The sequence below is a fragment of the Salmo trutta genome, chromosome 16, assembly GCF_901001165.1.
Source record: "Salmo trutta chromosome 16, fSalTru1.1, whole genome shotgun sequence".
NCBI lineage: Eukaryota > Metazoa > Chordata > Actinopteri > Salmoniformes > Salmonidae > Salmo > Salmo trutta.
In genome coordinates, this window is record NC_042972.1 from 15,969,214 (window position 1) to 15,987,155 (window position 17,942).

The window sequence follows — 17,942 nt, forward strand, 5'->3', positions numbered from 1 at the left end:
TAAGATGAAGTGCGTTAAATCTTGTGTTATTTGCTGACTCATTGCCTTTTAAGCTAAAGCTATTAAATTCTCTGAAAAACGAATTAATTCAAACTCAAATCAGCAGTATTAATGTACAAAGTCTATATTCCTCAATTCCTTGTACCCTGCCAAGTCCTCTATTTACTACAGAAGGCTCACAAAAGATGTGAATGTGTATTGTAACTTTCACTATTACTATGGCTAATCATGCTAATGTTTCCCTCCATTTTGTGTTGCAGGATTTCTTTATCTATTGGCCTCTACGTCCATGTCTTTGAAGACGGATTATCCAAACCATTCAACAAGGTATGTGTGCTGGAATATCAGATATCTTCTACCAAAGTGTCCCTGGTCTTCAAAAGTGCAAAGTGACATTCCCTCCTCTTTGGGTCCTGTCACCTTCTTGCTTTCTTCCTTCCATCCGAATCTGGCTGACATTGTGAAGGACACTGGTGGTTTGAGTCCTAAGGAAACACTGACCTACTTGTGGTTGATGCTGGATTTATTGAAAAGGCTGAACTACCTAGGGAATTAGCTTATGGGGGAGGCAGTTGACATTGTCCTTGCCCAGGTTGAACGTTGATGGATACCAGACATTTGGATGGAGCATCACTGTCAGACTGACAAAGGGATCGGTCCATGAAAGGTGGAACTTTTTGTCCAGTGTTATGAGCTTTGATGAATCTCTTGCTTTTCTAAGTTCACTTTTGAACTTAGAAAATAATATAAATTACAATTTATATAATGATGAATGGCTAGGGTATAACATGAGCACATATGTCGTAGTAGTGTTCTGCGGTTTCAGGGATGATAAGACCTGTTTTGTTAGCCAAAGGCACACACACTGTTGCCTGCCGAGCACTTACTGTAACACTGACTGAACAAGCCAGATGCCCAACATTATGAGTGGTCTTATTTATTGTAGTGTGTTAGGATTTCATTCAGAGCAAGTGTAGATATGTATTATTTTACCTGAGATACTATTCCTCTTGAACAGCTTCTTCCACAGCAACTCTGACCTCTGAATTCAAATCTTATAGGGTCCATTTAGAGGAGAGGTCACTCTATGAGATGTCACTCTATAGCAACATGGTGACGTTTCAGAGCTCAAGGCCAATCATATTCCTCCTTGAGTTCAAACAGCCTTGGGAGACCAGCACATGATTGGCCCTGAAATTAGCACATGACCTATGGCCACTGGAACAACCGTTGCAGACATTCATCATCGTTTTAGGGGGTAATAAACATGTAAATAAACACGCTAAGGAGGAACAAACCCATTGTTTTATTTCTCTAATTGCTCCTTACATGGCAGGGTGTTGGGAAAAGGATAAGTGCCTCACTTATTCCGAACAAGGCTTGAGTTCCCCACCCTCCAGGGATTTGAACCAGTGTTTCTGTTTGTCAAATCGGTCTTTCCCCCTAACCTTCCAGGCCATATTGTTGAATATTGTAGATTTTTACATTAGGGTGTTCCTACAAATAAAAGGCAGCAGAATTATTAGGGAGAGCTTACCATTTCATCTGAATTGCAAATGGAAGTAAATAGATGTACTGTAAATATCTGTGCATACTAATGACAATGCCATGTACTGTAGGCCGTGTGTTCTCTCTCGTGTGTCACCAAGAATAGAAGCTTCTGCCCAGTTATGATGATTTATGATTTCATTACAGAAATGTCCGCCACACTTTCCCGCTGTCCATCAAGCAAGCCCATTGAGAAATGTGGTTACACTTACAATTTCAGGTATGTTGCAATTGATGATAGCTGTGCTGTAAACATACTGTCTATTGACTGTTGTAAGGCTAGCTCGATGTTAGCTAAACATGTAGCCCTTGGATTATCAGAAGGAGTGCCAGTAAACAAATAGCTGATTTATCCCATGATGATACTGTTTGAGAAATATTTAATATCCAAGCACGAGAGATTCTCTAGTTTCCCCCGAGGCTTATTACATTTGCTTCAATCAGCCCACTCACTTTTACTCACTTCTATATTGTTTTCTCGGAGAGCTCGGCTTATTGCATTGCATTTTATCTAGTTGATGAATAATTGTTGATGCTATTACTCTGTTTTGATTTTATCTATCAGAGGCTACTGTGTACCTGGGTATCTACTGTACACCTCCCGCATATCTTTTTTGCAAAAGCTTCACAACATGATGCATATAAACTGATACCAGGTTGGCAATCCGCATGCGTTATTTATCATGAGAACGTTGCAAGGGAGTTTGCTGATTTTCCCCTATGACTGTGGCATACAGTTTGTCAAAGTAAACCCATTACAAGAGCTGGGGACTATAAAGTTCTGTCTGCAAAAAGATAATTCAGAGATAACTGGCTTTAAAGTTCTGAACCCTCATTGGTTTGAATGGTGTCAGCAATTTTTTATCTTGTATTTTTTTAAACTAAACAACCTGAATTGGGGTATTTAGACTACTGTACGTATAGGTAGTGAACATTGAACAGAACAAGGCTATGTCAATAACTCAATCTTGACCAAGATGCAGATAGAACCTTATAGTCCCACACTCTTGATTTACTATGATTTCAGCTGGAAACTGACGTGATAAAAGTAATCATACAATTCATAGACGAGTATGAAGGGGCTAGCATAACATTTGCTCAGTGGATATTGTGTAATTATTAACTGGGTGGTTCACTTCCAGACTGCTGATTGGCTGACAACCGTGGTATATCAGACCGTATACCAGGGGTATGGCAAAACATTTATTTTTACTGCTCTAATTACGTTGGTAACCAGTTTATAATAGCAATAACACACCTCGGGGGTTTGTGCTAAACGCCCAATATACCACGGTTAAGGGCTGTAATCCAGGCACACCGTGTTCCGTCGTGCATAAGAACAGCGCTTAGACGTGGTATATTGGTCATGTACCACACCTCCTCGTGCCTTATTGCTTAATTATACTGTATGTATTGAACCCATTAGACAATACAGAGCTATGCTATGTTTACATTAGCTTATAGCAAGCCCTTGCAGGGTATAGACCCACACTGCCAGTCATTTGTACCACTCCACAGCACTGTGTATACCTTTCAGTCTTACCTTTGGCTAAATGTAACCATGTCCATACTCCATACGTTATGCATGGATGCTTTTCTCATCCACGGCGCATAAAGTCACTCACCAACTCTCTCAGTGCATCTGGCTTTTCCATGTTAAATCAAACCAAATAAGATTTTAATCATCACATGCTTGGTAAACATCAAGTGTTGGCTAACAGTGAAATGCTTACTTATGGGCCCTTCCCAACAATGTAGAGAGAAAGAGAGAGTAATAAGTAAAACACATAATAATAAAAGTAATAATAAATACACAATGAGTAACGATGGTTTTATACTTGGCTTTATACACGGGGTACCAGTACCGAGTCGATATGCAGGGGTACGAGGTAATTGAGGTAGATATTTACATATAACTAGGAATAAAGTGACTAGGCAACAGGATAGATGATAAACAGTAGCAGCAGCGTATGTGAAAAAAGTCAAAAAAGTCAGTGCAAAAAGGGTCAATGCAGATAGTTAACCAAATAGCTACCCAGACTATTTAACTAACTATTTAGCAGTCTTATGGCTTGGGGGTAGAAGCTGTTCAGGGTCCTGTTGGTTCCAAACTTCCAGAAGGCAGTTAACCCACTGTTCCTAGGCCGTCATTGAAAATAAGAATTTGTTCTTAACTGACTTGCCTAGTTAAATAAAGGTAAAATAAATAAAAAATAAAAAGACTTGCTGCATCGGTACCGCTTGCTATGCAGTAGCAGAGAGAACGGTCTATGACTAGCGTTGCAGAAGTTTTGGACAATTTTTAGGGCCTTCCTCTGACACCGCCTGATATAGAGGTCCTGGGTAGCAGGGGGTTCAGCCCCAGTGATGTACTGGGCCATACGCAAGACCCTCTGTACAGTCAGATGCCAAGCAGTTGCCATACCAGCCAGTCAAGATGCTCTTCATGCTCTCAAGATGCTCTAAACTTTTTGAGGATCTGAGGGCCCATGCCAAATCTTTTCAGCCTCCTGAGAGGGAATAGGCATTGTTGTGCCCTCTTCACAACTGTTTTGGTGTGTGTGGACCATGATAGATTCTTAGTGATGTGGACACAGAGGACCTTGAAGCTCTTGACCTGACACTCTACAGTCCTGTCGACATGAATAGGGGCGTGCTCTGCCCTCTGTTTCCCGTAGTCCATGATCAGCTCCTTTGACTTTCTGACGTTGAGGGAGAGGTTGTTGCCCTGACACCACACTGCCAGGTCTCTGACCTCCTCCCTATAGGCTGTCTCATCGTTGTCGGTGAGACAGTGGTTTTGGTGTCGTGCCTGGCCATGCAGTTGTGGGTGAATAGGGAGTAGAGGAGGGTACTAAGCACGCACCCCTGAGGGGCCCCCATGTTGAGGGTCAGCGTGGCAGATGTGTTGTTGCCTACCCTCTCCACCTGGGGGCAGCCCGTCAGGAAGTCCAGGATCCAGTTGCAGAGGGAGGTGTTCAGTCCCAGGGTCCTTAGCTTAGTGATGAACTAGGAGAGAACTATGGTGTTGAACGCTGAGCTGTAGTCAATGAAGAGCATTCTTACATAGGTGTTCCTCTTGTCCAGGTGGGAGAGGGCAGTGTAGAGCGCAATAGGGATTACATCATCTGTGGATCTGATGGGGTGGTATGTGAATTTGAGTGGGTCCAGGTGTCTGGGGATGATGGTGTTGATGTGAGCCATGACCAGCGTTTCAAAGCATATTATGGCTACAGATGTGAGTGCTATGGGGTAACCTGTCATTTAGACATTCTTGGGCACAGGGTCTATGATGGTCTGCCTGAAACATGTAGGTATTACAGACTGGGTGAGAGAGAGGTTGAACATTTCAGTGAAGACACTTGCCAGCTGGTCAGCGCATACTCTGAGTACACGTCCTGGTAATCCGCATGGCCCTGCGGCCTTTTGAATGTTAACCTGTTTAAAGGTCTTACATCAGCTACGGAGAGCGTGATCACACAGTCATCTGGAAAAGCTGGTGCTCTCATGGATGGTTGAGAGTTGCTTGCATCGAACCGAGCATAGAAGGCATTTAGCAAGTCTGGTAGGCTCACGTCATTGGGAAGCTCATGGATGGGTTTCCCTTTATAATTCATGATAGTTTGCAAGCCCTGACATATCCGACGTGCGTCAGTGCCATTGCAGTAGGATTCGATCTTTGTCCTGTATTGATGCTTTCCCTGTTTGGTGGCTCATCAGATGTTGTAGCGGGATTTCTTTTTAGCGCCTGAATTAAAGTGAATTAAAGTGCTAGCTCTAGCCTTTAGCTCAGGGTGGATGTTGCCTGTAATCCAATGCTTCTGGTTGGGATTTGTACGTACGGTCACTGTGGGGACAACATCATAGATGCACTTATTATGAAGGCAGTGACTGATTTCGTAAGCTCCCAAACTGTAATGTTACAGGCTCCCCATTGACTGCCATGATGATACATCCTCTCCATAATAAAACATGTTGTATTGTGCGCTTTGCCAGCAAATGTCTACCTGGTGTACTTTCTCCTTGTTCTAATGTGATGTCGTTTGAGTTGTGGATGTTCTTTACTGGGGTGTAACAAGCCGAGCTGCATTAGAGGTAGCAGGGCAGAGATTCTCTTTGATTTGGACATTTTCCACACAACGTACAATGTATAAACATCAGGCATATACTGGGAAAACTCTTAAAGTTACAATGTTTTCGTAATAACGTCATCTATTAACCTTTAATAACAAAACAAAAATTACATACATTTTCATATTCCATCCATCATCATGACCAACATTGTGGCTGACGGAAACCATTGTTCCAAAGTCCCTTTATTGCATGTTTAATGTTCTGAGGCTGGTTCTCCATAGTGAGAGGACAAAGGAATTTTGTCTGGGGCCTAAGATTTATCATGGGCGTGAGGGGTCATAAAACCCCCACATCTTCAGACCCCTAGATCTCTCCTCCTCTGTTGGGGGTGAGAGATAATCTGTAGGGTTGTGGTCTCCTGTAACCTGACCTGATCAGGACAGTCATGACACATGTATGTATGTACTGCACGTAAACTCAGCAAAAAAAAGCCCTCTCACTGTCAACTGCGTTTATTTTCAGCGAACTTAACATGTTTACATATTTGTATGAACATAACAAGATTCAACAACTGAGACATAAACTGAACAAGTTCCACAGACGTGACTAACAGAAATTGAATAATGTGTCCCTGAACAAAGGGGAGGTCAAAAGTAACAGTCAGTATCTGGTGTGGCCACCAGCTGCATTAAGTACTGCAGTGCATCTCCTCCTCATGGACTGCACCCGATTTGCCAGTTCTTGCTGTGAGATGTTACCCCACTCTTCCACCAAGGCACATGCAAGTTCCCGGACATTTCTGGGGGGAATGGCCCTGGCCCTAGCCCTCACCCTCCGATTCAACAGATCCCAGACGTGCTCAATGGGATTGAGATCTGGGCTCTTCGCTGGCCATGGCAGAACACTGACATTCCTGTCTTGCAGGAAATCACGCACAGAACGAGCTGTATGGCTGGTGGCATTGTCATGCTGGAGGGTCATGTCAGGATGAGCCTGCAGGAAGGGTACCACATGAGGGAGGAGGATGTCTTCCCTGTAACGCACAGCGTTGAGATTGCCAGCAATGACTACAAGCTCAGTCCGATGATGCAGTGACACACCGTCCCAGACCATGACGGACCCTCCACCTCCAAATCGATCCTGCTCCAGAGTACAGGCCTCGGTGTAACGCTCATTGCTTTGATGATAAACGCGAATCCGACCATCACCCCTGGTGAGACAAAACCGCGACTAGTCAGTGAAGAGCACTTTTTGCAAGTCCTGTCTGGTCCAGCGACGGTGTGCCCATAGGCGACGTTGTTGCCGGTGATGTCTGTTGAGGACCTGCCTTACAACAGGCCTACAAGCTTGATGGAGGCTGATGGTGGGGTGGGCGTTCCTGGTGTAACTCGGGCAGTTGTTGTTGCCATCCTGTACCTGTCCCGCAGGTGTGATGTTCGGATGCAACGATCCTGTGCAGGTGTTGTTACATGTGGTCTGCTACTACGATGATCAGCTGTCCGTCCTGTCTCCCTGTAGCGCTGTCTTAGGCATCTCACAGTACGGACATTGCAATTCATTGCCCTGGCCACATCTGCAGTCCTCATGCCTCCTTGCAGCATGCCTAAGGCACATTCATGCAGATGAGCAGGGACCCTGAGTCAGTAGAAAGGCCTCTTTAGTGTCCTAAGTTTTCATAACTGTGAGATTAGTTGCCTACCGTCTGTCTGTAAGCTGTTATTGTCTTAACGACCGTTCCACAGATGCATGTTCATTAATTGTTAATGGTTCATTTTATTTTTATTTTTATTTCACCTTTATTTAACCAGGAAGGCCAGTTGAGAACTAGTTCTCATTTACAACTGCGACCTGGCCAAGATAAAGCAAAACAGTGTGACAAAAACAACAGCACAACAACACACATAAACAAACGTACAGTCAATAACACAATAGAAAAATCTATGTACAGTGTGTGCAAATGTAGAAGAGTAGGGAGGAAGGCAATAAATAGTCCATAGAGGCGAAATAATTGCAATTTAGCATTAACACTGGAATGATAGATGTGCAGATGATGATGTGCAAGTTGAGATACTGGGGTGCAAAAGAGCAAGAGGGTAAGTAATAAAATTGGGATGAGGTAGTTGGGTGTGCTATTTACAGATTGGCTGTGTACAGGTACAGTGATTGGTAAGCTGCTCTGACAGCTGATGCTTAAAGTTAAAGAGGGAGATATAAGACTCCAGCTTCAGTGATTTTTGCAATTTGTTCCAGTCATTGGCAGCAGAAACCTGGAAGGAAAGGCGACCAAAGGGAGTGTTGGCTTTGGGGGTGACCAGTGCAATATACATGCTGGAGGCGTGCTATGGGTGTGTGCTGCTATGGTGACCAGTGAGCTGAGATAAGGCGGGGCTTTACCTAGCAAAGACTTATAGATGACCTGGAGCCAGTGGATTTGGCGACGAATATGTAGTGAGGGCCAGCCAACGAGAGCATACAGGTCGCAGTGGTGAGTAGTATATGGGGCTTTGGTGACAAAACGGATGGCACTATAATAGACTACATCCAGTTTGCTAAGTAGAGTGTTGGAAGCTATTTTGTAAATGACATCGCTGAAGTCAAGGATGGGTAGGACAGTCAGATTTACGAGGGTATGTTTGGCAGCAAGAGTGAAGGAGGCTTTGTTGCGAAATAGAAAGACGATTCTAGATTTAATTTTGGATTGGTAAAACTAAATGCATGCTCTTCAACCGATTGCTGCCTGCACCCTCCCGCCCGACTAGCATCCCTACTCTGGACAGTTCTGACCTAGAATATGTGGACAACCACAAATACCTAGGTGTCTGGTTAGACTCTAAACTCTCCTTCCAGACTCACATCAAGCATCTCCAGCATTTTAAAGCAGTTGGAGGCCACGGAAGGAGTGCTATAAGTCGTTGAAGCTCTTTTGCAGGTTTGTTAGCACAGTGTCCAAAGAGGGGTTAGATGTATACAGAATGGTGTCGTCTGCGTAGAGGTGGATCAGAGAATCACCAGCAGCAAGAGCGACATCATTGATATTTTCATAGAAAAGAGTCGGACCGAGAATTGAACCCTGTGGCACCCCCATAGAGACTGCCAGAGGTCTGGACAACAGGCCCTCCGATTTGACACACTGAACTTTATCAGAGAAGTAGTTGGTGAACCAGGTGAGGCAATCATTTGAGAAGCCAAGGCTATTGAGTCTGCCGATAAGAATGCGGTGATTGACAGAGTCGAAAGCCTTGGCCAGGTTGATGAAGACGGCTGCACAGTAATGTCTCTTATCGATGGCGGTTATGATATCGTGTAGGACCTTGAGCGTGGCTGAGGTGCACCCATGATCAGCTCGGAACCCAGATTGCATAGCGGAGAAGGTACGGTGGAATTCGAAATGTTCGGTGATCTGTTTGTTAAATTGGTTTTCAAAGTTTTTAGAAAGGCAGGGCAGGATAGATATAAGTCTATAACAGTTTGGGTCTAGAGTGTCTCCCCCTTTGAAGAGGGGGATGACCGTGGCAGCTTTCTAATCTTTGGGGATCTCAGACGATACGAAAGAGAGTTTGAATGGGCTAGTGTTAGGGGTTGCTACAATTTCAGCGGATCATTTTAGAAAGAGAGGGTCCAGATTGTCTAGCCCAGCTGATTTGTAAGTATCCAGATTTTGCAGCTCTTTCAGAACATCAGCTGTCTGGATTTGGGTGAAGGAGAAGCGGAGGGGGGCTTGGGAAAGTTGCTGCAGGGGGTGCTGAGATGTTAGCCAGGGTAGGGGTAGCCAGGTGGAAAGCATGACCAGCCGTAGAAAAATGCTTATTGAAGTTATTAATTATCGTAGATTTATCAGTGGTGACATTGTTTCCTATCCTCAGTGCAGTGGGCAGCTGGGAGGAGGTGCTCTTATTCTCTATGGACTTTACAGTGTCCCAAAACTTTTTGGAATTAGTGCTACAGGAATCAAATTTCTGTTTGAAAAAGCTAGCCTTAGCTTTCCTAACTGACTGAGTATATTTAACAGTTATTTAAAAGTTATTAATAAACATATTAGGCACATTTGGGCAGTCTTTTTTAACATAAATGCAATGGTTCATTGGATCAGTCTAAAACGTCACACATACACTGCTGCCATCTGGTGAACAAAATCTGAATTGCACCTGGGCTGGAATAATACATTATGGCCTTTCTCTTGCATTTCAAAGATGATTGCACAAAAAAATACAAAAGAAGGGTTGGTTTTTTCTTGTTATTATATTTTACCAGATCTAATCTGTTATATTCTCCTACATTCCTTTCACATTTCCACAATGTTCAATGTGTTTCTTTTCAAATGGTACCAAGAATATGCATATCCTTGCTTCAGGGCCTGAGCTACAGGCAGTTAGATTTGGGTATGTCATTTTAGACAAAATTGAAAAAAAGGGGCGTATCCTTAAACCTTTTACAATGAAGATCTGTGTAGTTATTTGGATTTTTATGAATTATCTTTGAAAGACAGGGTCCTGAAAAGGGACGTTTCTTTTTTTACACACAGCACAAGTAAAACGTTTGGACACACTTACTCATTCAAGGGTTTTTCTTTATTTTGTCTATGTTCTACATTGTAGACTAATAGTGAAGACATCAAAACTATGAAATAACACATACTGAGCACATGTTGGCTGTTTTTCCTTCACTCTGTGGTCCAAATCATCCCAAACCATCTCAGTTGGGTTGAGGTCGGGTGATTGTGGAGGTCGGGTGATTGTGGAGGCCAGGTCATCTGATGCAGCACTCCATCACTCTCCTTCTTGGTAAAATAGCCCTTACACAGCCTGGAGGTGTGTTTTGGGTCATTGTACTGTTGAAAAACAAATGATTTTCCCAATAAGCGCAAACCAGATGGGATGGCGTATCGCTGCAGAATGCTGTGGTAGACATGCTGGTTAAGTGTGCCTTGAATTCTAAATAAATCACTGACAGTATCACCAGCAAAGCATCCCCACACCCTCACACCTCCTCCTCCATGCTTCACGGTGGGAACCACACATACAGAGATTACCAGTTCAGTCTGTGTCTCTCAAAGACATGGCGATTGGAACCAAAAATCACAAATTTGGACTCATCACACCAAGGACAGCTTTTCTTCGGTCTAATGTCCATTGCTCGTATTTCTTGGCCCAAGCAAGTCTATTCTTCTTATTGGTGTCCTTTAGTAGTGGTTTCTTTGCAGCAATTCAAACACGAAGGCCTGATTCATGCAGTCTCCTCAGTTGATGTTGAGATGTGTCTGTTACTTGAACTCTGTGAGGTGCAATCTGAGGTGCAGTTAATTGCAGATTTTTGAGGCTTTTAACTCTAATGAACTTATCCTCTGCAGCAGAGGTAACTCTGGGTCTTCCTTTCCTGTGTCCTTATGAGAGCCAGTTTCATCACAGTACTTGATGGTTTTTGCGACTGCACTTTGAAACGTTCAAAGTTCTTGAAATTTCCGCATTGACTGACCTACTTAAAGTAACGATGAACTGTCGTTTCTCTTTGCTTATTTGAGCTATTCTTGCCATAATATGGACTTGGTATTTTACCAAATAGGGCTATCTTCTGTATACCACCCATACATTGTCACAGCACAACTGATTGGCTCAAACGCATTAAGAATGAAAGAAATTCCACAAATTAACTTTTATCAAGGCACACCTGTTAATTGAAATGCATTCCAGGTGACTACCTCATGAAGCTGGTTGGGAGAATGCCAAGACCGTGCAAAGCTTTTATCAAGGCAAAGCGTGGCTACATTGAAGAATCTTTGTTTAACACTTCTTTTGTTACTACATGATTACATATGTGTTATTTCATTGTTTTGATGTAGAAAATAGTACAAATTAAGAAAACCCTTGAATGAGTAGGTGTGTCTAAACTTTTGACTGGTACTGTGTATATGATGGGACGTATAGACATTATGGACATTATGTGGAGATAATATATAGTATATCTGAAGAATACTTGGATAGAATAGTATATGTACAGCAATTGTTGAATAGAATGGACTAGAATACAGTAAATACATATGAAATGGGTAAAACAGTATGTAAACATTATTAAAGTGACCAGTGTTCCATTATTAAAGTGACCAGTGTTCCATGTCTATGTACATAGGGCAGCAGCCTCTGAAGTGCAGTGATGAATAACCGGGTGGTAGCCGGCTATTGACAGTGACTAAGTTCAGGGCAGTGTACTGGATGGAGGCCCGCCAGCGATGGCTATTTGACAGTCTGATGGCCTTGAGATACAGTAGATGCTGTTTATCTGTCCCAGCTTTGATGCACGTGTACTGACCTTGTCTCCTGGATGATAGCGAGGTGAACAGGCCGTGGCTCAGGGGGCTGAGGTCCTTGATGATCTTCTTGACATTCCTGTGACACCAGGTGCGGTACATATCCTGAAAGACAGGCAGTGTGCTCATTGTGATGCATTGGGCTGACCGCATGTATGTATGTAAGTATGTATAGTGCATTCGGAAAGTATTCAGACCTCTTTTTCCAAATTTTGTTACGTTACAGCCTTATTCTAAAATGGATTAAATAATTGTTTTCCTTCATCAATCTACACACCATACCCCATAATGACAAAGCGAAAACCGTTTTTTAGAAATGTTTGCAAATGTATGAAAAATAAAAACCAAAATACCTTATTTACATAAGTATTCAGACCCTTTGCTATGAGACTTGAAATTGAGCTCAGGTGCATCCTGTTTTCATTGATCATCCTTGAGATGTTTCTACAACTTTATTGAAGTCCACCTGTGGTAAATTCAATTGTTTGGACATGATTTGGAAAGGCACACACCTGTCTATATAAGGTCGCACAGCTGACTGTGCATGTCAGAGCAAAAACCAAGCCATGAGGTTGATGGAATTCTCCGTATAGCTCTGAGACAGGATTGTGTTGAGGCACAAATCTTGGGAAGGGTACCAAAAAATGTCTGCAGCATTGAAGGTTCCCAAGTAAACAGTAGCCTTCATCATTCTTTTATGGAATAAGTTTGGAACCACCAAGAATCTTCCTAGAGCTGGCCAAACTGGCCAAACTGAGCAATCGGGGGAGAAGGGCCTTGGTCAGGGAGGTGACCAAGAAACCGATGGTCACTCTGACAGAGCTCTAGAATTCCTCTGTGGATATCAAATCAAATCAAATGTTATTTGTCACATACACATGGTTAGCAGATGTTAATGCGACTGTAGCAAAATGCTTGTGCTTTTAGTTCGGACATTGCAGTAATATCTAACAAGTAATCTAACAATTCCCCAACAACTACCTCAAACACACAAATCTAAAGGGGTGAATGAGAATATGTACATGTAAGTATATGGATGAGCGATGGCCGAGCGGCATAGGCAAGGTGCAATAGATGGTATAAAATACAGTAAAATACATATGCGATATGAGTAATGTATTTAGTGTGCATTGTATGAAGTGACTAGTAATCCATTAATTAAATTGGCCAGTGATTTGGTCACAATGCTAGCAGCAGCCTCTCTGAGTTAGTGATTGCTGTTTAGCAGTCTGATGGCCTTGAGATAGAAGCTGTTTTTCAGTCTCTCGGTCCCAGCTTTGATGCACCTGTACTGACCTCGCCTTCTGGATGGTAGCGGGGTGAACAGGCAGTGGCTCGGGTGGTTGATGTCATTGATGATGTTTTTGGCCTTCCTGTGACATCGGGTTCTGTAGGTGTCATGGAGGGCAGGACGTTTGCCCCTCGGTGATGCGTTGGGCAGACCGCGCCACCCTCTGGAGAGCCTTGCGGTTGAGGGCGGTGCAGTTGCCGTACCAGGCTGTGATACAGCCCGACAGGATGCTCTAGATTGTGCACAAGCCAAATTTCTTCAGCCTCCTGAGGTTGAAGAGGCACTGTTGCACCTTCTTCACCACACTATCTGTGTACACCGAGGATCTTAAAACTTTACACCTTCTCCACTGCTGTCCTTTCGATGTGGATGGGGGGGTGCTCCCTCTGCTGTTTCCTGAAGTCCATGATCATCTCCTTTGTTTTGTTGACGTTGAGTGAGAGGTTGTTTTCCTGACACCACAGTGAGTGCCCTCACTTCCTCCTTGTAGGCTGTCTCGTCATTGTTGGTAATCAAGCCCACTACTGTTATGTCGTCTGCAAACATAATGATTGAGTGGGAGGCGTGCATAGCCACGCAGTCGTGGGCGAACGGGGAGAAAAGGAGGGGGCTGAGCATGCACTCTTGTGGGGCCACAGTGTTGAGGATCAGCGAAGTGGAGATGTTGTTTCCTACCTTCATCACCTGGGGGTGGCCCGTCAGAAAGTCCAGGACCCAATTGCACAGGGCGGGGTTGAGACCCAGGGCCTCCAGCTTGATGATGAGCTTGGAGGGTACTATGGTGTTGAATGCTGAGCTGTAGTCAATGAACAGCATTCTTACATAGGTATTCATTTTGTCCAGATGGGATAGGGCAGTGTGCATTATGAAGGCGATTGCGTCGTCTGGGGACCTGTTGGGGCGGTATGCAAACTGAAGTGGGTCTAGGGTGGCCGGTTAGGTGGAGGTGATATGATATAATGGGAGAACCTTCCAGAAGGACAACCATCTCTGCAGCACTCCACCAATCAGGCCTTTATGGTAGAGTGGCCAGACGGAAGCTACTCCTCAGTAAAAGGCACATGACAGCCTGCTTGGAGTTTGCCAAAAGGCACCTAAAGGACTCTCAGACCATCCAAAACAACATTCTCTGGTCTGATGAAACAAAGATTGAACTCTTTTGCCTGAATGCCAAGGGTCACGTCTGGAGGAAACCTGGCACCATCTCTACGGTGAAGCGTGGTGGTGGCATCATCATGCTGTGGGGATGTTTTTCAGCTGCAGGGACTGGGAGACTAGTCAGGATCGAGGGAAAGATAAACAGAGCAAAGTACAGAGAGATCCTTGATGAAAACCTGCTCCAGAGTGCTCAGGACTACAGACTGCGGTGAAGGTTCAGCTTCCAACAGGACAATGACCCTAAGCACATAGCCAAGACAACGCAGGAGTGGCTTCATGACAAGTCTCTGAATATCCTTGAGTTGCCCAGCCTGGACTTGAACCCGATCGAACAGCTCTGCAGAGACCTGAAAATAGCTGTGCAGCGAAGCTCCCCGTCCCATCCACCCAATCCACTCCCCATCCAATCAGATCAAACACCTCTGGAAAGACCTGAAAATAGTTGTGCAGCTATGCTCCCCATCCAATCTGACAGAGCTTGAGAGGATCTGCAGAGAATAATAGGAGAAACTCCCCAAATACTGTAGTGCCAAGCTTGTAGCGTCATACCCAAGAAGACTAGAGGCTGTAATCGCTGGCAAAGGTGCTTCAACAAAATACTGAGTAAAGGGTCTGAGAACTTATGTAAATGTGACATCAACTTTTTTTTCCTACAATTTCTTAAAACCTGTTTTTGATTTGTCATTATGTGCTATTGTGTGTAGATATATATTTTTTTTTACCCATTGTAGAATAACGCTGTAACGTAACAAAATATGGAAAAGGTCAAGGGGTCTGAATACTTTCCGAATGCACTGTATATTGCACTGTATACTGTATTTATTTATGTATATATGTATGTCACAGGAGGTTGGTGGCACCGTAATTGGAGAGAACGGGCTCGTGTTAATGGCTGGAGCGGAATCGGTGGAATGGTATCAAATACATCAAACACATGGTTTCCAGGTATTTGATATCATTCCATTTGCTCCGTTTCGGCCATTACTATGAGCCGTTCTCCTCGGCAGCCTCCTGTGATGTATGTACTGCATGTATGTATGTTTTGAGCTGCTCTGTGTGTGTGTTCACTCTCTCGCACTCTCTCTCTTTCTCTATTCCTCCCTCTGTTTCTCTCTCTGTGTGTTAGCAGTGTGTCCAGTCTGTATAGGGCTGTAGGCATTACATTAACATGCTCTAATCATGTGGGTGGCTTATTGGAAACAAATCCCCCTCAAAGCCTTTAAAGCTCCTGCCTTTTTATTTTTACCCCACTCTCCTCACCCTCCTCGCCCCCAAAATGGCCACCGTGGCCCTATGGCTCAATTCTAAATAAACCAATAGCTAGACGTGAAAGGATTTGTACATGGAATATGGTAATATTTCCACCTGACTTTCTGATAGGCTAAATTGAATTTTAAAACACCTATCCAGTCCTTTCAGGGGTGCATAACAGTTTGAACGATATATATATATTTTTTAATGATACTGGAAAGCTCAGTAGCTAATTTTTCCTAGACCTAGTAGGCCCCTTCACTCGGGAGTTGGTTTGCATGATTTCATTGACACGCCATATCTAAGAAGTTTCTGTGCTGTTCCTCTATAATGTTTTCTCTATATCTGTGAACAATGAAACAATGGATAGTATGTGGAGAGTGAATGAGTCATTGTTGACTGTGGAGTGTATGCTTGTTTAAGTCCTAGATTACCATGAAGAATCTGGATGCTGAACCTGGGTGAGTTCAGCATCCACTTGTCCTTGTATGTGCTGAGTGTATCATCTGTGCTGTCAGGTCTGGCTTTTGTTTTACTAGCTTTTGTTCTGTAAGCTGTCCCTATGTGGGAGGGACATGGGTTTTGTAGTTCAGTGTTCTATGTCATACCTTATATTTCTAGCATTGAGAATGGACTGTTCCTTACTCTAGGTAGATGTCGCTCTTACAGACACAAACCTATGATCAGATTACTTCCTCTTCAGAGACTTAAAAATGTCTGCCTTATTTTGTGTCCTCCTTGCTCATACCTATATATTGCAGTAGTTCACATGCTCTCAGTACACGGTCATCTTGCTGACCTGTCGGAATAACAGACAGGGATCAGATCAGCATACGCCGAAAAGTAAGAAAACAAATTGTGAGAAGAAGGGGGGGGGACATTTTGTAGTTCAGTGTTCTATGTCATAACTTACATTTCTAGAGAATGGACTGTTCCTTGCTCTAGGTAGACATCACCCTTGTAGACACAGACCTAGGATCAGATTACCCTTCCCAAATCCTAATCATAACGATTGGTGTTGGATTCTAAACTGACTAGTATTTAGGGTGCGACCTTCATCAACCTCCCAGTTACTTCTCTGACACACATTAAGCAATGGCTCCTTCTCATAGAGCTCGAACTATAAAAGAGAACGAGTTTGACAATGCATACATTTATTTTCTGCTTATTTGCATCAGTTCTCAAGAAAGAAAATGTAATTCCATTTTTCTTTCTCATTATTCCAAATGTCTGGTTTTAGCTCTGTTCGCACGGGACTAGTATTACTAGAGAACGTTGGTCATGTATTTATTACCCCAGAATGTCTGTTATCCCAGAGGACGATTCGGACGGGATTATTTTTTTCCAAACTGCCCCCTGTAATTCTTTCTTTTTTTTCTATAAATTGACAGTTATGACAGTTATGACGGAAGTCCAAGCGATAAATCAAATCAAAATCAAATCAAATCAAATGTATTTATATAGCCCTTCTCTACCTCAGCTGATATCTCAAAGTGCTGTACAGAAACCCAGCCTAAAACCCCAAACAGCAAGCAATGCAGGTGTAGAAGCACGGTGGCTAGGAAAAACTCCCTAGAAAGGCCAAAACCTAGGAAGAAACCTAGAGAGGAACCAGGCTATGAGGGGTGGCCAGTCCTCTTCTGGCTGTGCCGGGTGGAGATTATAACAGCACATGGCCTAGATGTTCAAATGTTCATAAATGACCAGCATTGTCAAATAATAATAATCATAGTAGTTGTCGAGGGTGCAACAAGTCAGTAACACAAGAGTAAGTGTCAGTTGGCTTTTTCATAGCCGATCTTTGAGAGTATCTCTACCGCTCCTGCTGTCTCTAGAGAGTTGAAAACAGCAGGTCTGGGACAGGAAGCATGTCCGGTGAATAGGTCAGAGTTCCAGCAGGTCTGGGACAACAGGTCTGGGACAGGTAGCACATCCGGTGAACAGGTCAGGGTTCCATAGCTGCAGGCAGAACAGTTGGAACTGGAGCAGCAGCACGGCCAGGTGAACTGGGGACAGCAAGGAGTCATCAAGCCAGGTAGTCCTGAGGCATGGTCCTAGGGCTCAGGTCCTCCGAGAGAGAGAAAGAAAGAAAGAGAAAGAGAGAATTAGAGAGAGCATATTTAAATTCACACAGGACACCGGAAAAGACAAGAGAAATACTCCAGATGTGACAGACTGACCCTAGCCCCCCGACACATAAACTACTGCAGCATAAATACTGGAGGCTGAGACAGGAGGGGTCAGGAGACACTGTGGCCCCATCCGATGAAACCCCCGGACAGGGCCAAACAGGTAGGATATAACCCCACCCACTTTGCC

At 43.7% G+C, this 17,942-nt stretch overlaps 1 protein-coding gene across 3 annotated transcripts in view; it reads left to right on the forward strand.

Annotated features, from left to right (window-relative positions):
• The window catches only part of LOC115150172 (disks large-associated protein 4-like), a 179,469-nt gene that overhangs the window by 37,935 nt on the left and 123,592 nt on the right, over positions 1 to 17,942 (forward strand). For 2 of the 3 annotated variants that reach the window (XM_029693164.1, XM_029693166.1), the window contains exon 2: positions 261 to 327. The gene's annotated coding sequence lies outside the window, so the exon portion shown is untranslated. Of the gene's footprint in view, positions 1 to 195; positions 328 to 17,942 lie in introns of those variants that run through there. The other variant, XM_029693165.1, reaches the window with a different exon arrangement.